Source organism: Cyanistes caeruleus, unplaced genomic scaffold (assembly GCF_971803275.1).
Source record: "Cyanistes caeruleus unplaced genomic scaffold, bCyaCae1.hap1.1 HAP1_SCAFFOLD_166, whole genome shotgun sequence".
Taxonomy (NCBI): domain Eukaryota; kingdom Metazoa; phylum Chordata; class Aves; order Passeriformes; family Paridae; genus Cyanistes; species Cyanistes caeruleus.
In genome coordinates this window covers 10,001-12,500 of record NW_028255955.1, presented here as the reverse complement: position 1 = coordinate 12,500, position 2,500 = coordinate 10,001, and the positions used below count along the sequence as shown (strand labels likewise).

Below are 2,500 nucleotides of genomic sequence, written 5' to 3'. Positions count from 1 at the left end.
GCGGGGACCGCCGCCGGGTCGGGCGCGCGGCGGCGGCGGCGGAGACACGTTCTTCGCCCCGTCGCCGGGCCCCTCTCGGTCGGTGCGGTCGCCGCGGCGAGGTCTCACTCGGTCGGCCGGTCCGCCCCTCGCCCTCCCGCACCGGCGGGGCCACGGGCCGAGCCGCGGCGGTCCTCTCGGGCGCAGCGCCGGGCTGCTGAGGGAAACCCCGGGCCCCGAGTCAGGACGGCCGCGGTGGCGGCGGCGGATGTGTCAGGCGCGCCCCCGCCGGCGGACGCTCCCCCGAGGGTGGCAGCAACTGGGGGGGAGGCACCCCGGCGGGGCCATCCCAGGTCGTTTCCCTCGCCCCAGGGCCAGGTACCTAGCGCTCCGCGCCTGGGCGGTTCCCCGAGTCCTTTCCCCTTTCCCCCGCTCCCGCCTCGGCGTCGTCAAACGCCGGCCGGGGGCGCGGGGTTTGGGCTGGGACCCGAAAGGGCCGCCGAGGCCGGGCGGAGGTTTAAAGACTCGGGCGGCACGGCGCGCCCCGGCGGCGGCGGCGATGCCGGCGGCGGCGGCGGCGGCGGCGGCGACGGGTACCCGGCCGGTGGCGGCGCGGCGTTCACTGAGGGGTGGGGAGCTACTCCCGCCGATCCCCTGCGGTGGCGTCCGTCGCGACCGGTCCCCCCCCGCTCGTCGTCGTCGTCGTCGTCGTCGTCGACTTCGTCGCGGCCGTCGTCGGCCGCGCCGTGCCGGGGAGGGGGCACCCAGCCCCCCTCCCCCCCCTCTCCGCGGCCCGGTCTCGGCGGCGAGGCCGTGGCGCGCTGTCGGCCGCGGGGCCGATCCGGTCTCTTCGGAACGGGGCGGCGCCGGCGGAGAAGCGCCCCCGCGCGCTTCTCCGCCTTCTCTGCGCGACCTCGGGGTGGCGGCCCTCGGGCGCCCCCCGCGCTCCCTCGCCTCGGCCGCGCCGGCCGCGTCGGCGCGCATCTCCTCCTCCTCCTCGGGGCGTTCCTCGCCTTCCCCGGACGCGCGCGGCGGCGCCGTCCGCCGGCTCGTCCCCGGCCGGGACCGCGCGCCCCCCGCCCGGGCGAGCGCTCGTCGGTCGCCTCCGGCGGCCGGAGGTCCGGCGAGCGCGGGCGACCCCGTGCCGAGCGGCGGCGGCGCCGCTCGACGGGTGTCCCCCTGGTGGGACGGTCGGCCGGGAGGCCCCCGTCGTCGCCGGCGGCGGTCCCGGCCCGGGCCCCGCCCGTCGCTTCCCCGTCTCCCTTCCCGAAGGCCGCGTGTGGGCCGCAGGGAGAACCGCTCGAGGCCGTGCGGCGGGCGTCCGCCGCACGGCCCCCTCCCGCAGGGCGCGTGCCCGCGGAAGGGGCCCCGACGGTGCGAAGCGGCGGCGGCGGTCCCGGGAGTGCGGCCCCGGTGGCGGCGGGGCCTTTGCCTTCCGGCAGGCCTCGGGCGCTCGCGACGCCGGCTCGCGCCTCGGCGGCGCCCGCCTCCCGGCGCCGGCCGTCGGAGCGCGGCGGCGAGGCGCTCGCCTTCCGGCGGGGAGCGGTCCCCGGCCGGGGGCGGCGCCGGCGGTGCCGGCGGTCGTCGCGCTGCCGTCTCGGGCGCTGGCAAGGGGGCGGCCCGTCAGCGGGGAGGAGAAAGGCCGCGCCGCGCGCGGCGGGCGCGGTGGCGCTGCGCGGGGGGCCGATCCCCGCGCAGCGGTCGAGGTGGAGCCGAGCGCGCGGCGGGCGGCGGGCGGCCGCGGCCCCCCGGCCTCGTGCCCGCGTCGTCCCGTTCAGAGAGAAGAGGCCGGGCGCGGGCTACGGAGCCCCCCCGCGGTCCGGCGCGCGCCGCGCGGCTCTCCGCGCGGAGGCCGGGCCGAGCCCGGGCGCCTGGGCCGCCTCCGAAAGACGGCACGCGGGGCGGCGTCTCTCTTTTCCCCTCCCCTCGCCCGGGGGGAGGGGGGTGGTGGGGGAGAGGCGGTCGGGGGCGCGGGCCCCCCCGCCCTTTCTGGCCGGCCTTTTCGGAGCGTTCCGTGGGCGGCCTCGTGCCTTCCTTTTCTTTTTCCCCTCCGTTGGTCGTCTCGTTTGTGCTCGTACGGTCGGTCGCGAGGTCGCGCGCCCGCGCGTCCTCGCCGCAAAACCGAGGGGGGCCGCTTCACGCGAGCGGTCCCGGCCCCTCCGCGCGTGCGGGGTCGGTGCCGAAAGCCAGACAACTCTTAGCGGTGGATCACTCGGCTCGTGCGTCGATGAAGAACGCAGCTAGCTGCGAGAATTAATGTGAATTGCAGGACACATTGATCATCGACACTTCGAACGCACTTGCGGCCCCGGGTTCCTCCCGGGGCTACGCCTGTCTGAGCGTCGCTTGACGATCAATCGCCGTCCCGGCGGGTGGGCCACCCGAGCCCTCCCCGGGCGGCGCGGCTGGGGTCGCCTCGCAGGCCCGTTCCCCTCCCCCGCGGTCCGCCGGCGGCGGCGGCCGCGGGAGGAGAAAAAGGGCCTTCGTCCCCCTAAATGCAGACTCGGGGAGCCGCTCCCGT

The 2,500-nt window shown here is 79.2% G+C and overlaps 1 non-coding gene across 1 annotated transcript; it reads left to right on the top strand.

Moving 5' to 3' along the window:
* Positions 1–2,171: 2,171 nt before the first annotated feature.
* On the top strand, positions 2,172–2,324 carry LOC147645806 (5.8S ribosomal RNA). Its single transcript, XR_015282115.1, has one exon. It is a non-coding gene; the product is annotated as a 5.8S ribosomal RNA (ribosomal RNA).
* The last annotated feature ends 176 nt before the right edge of the window (positions 2,325–2,500 follow it).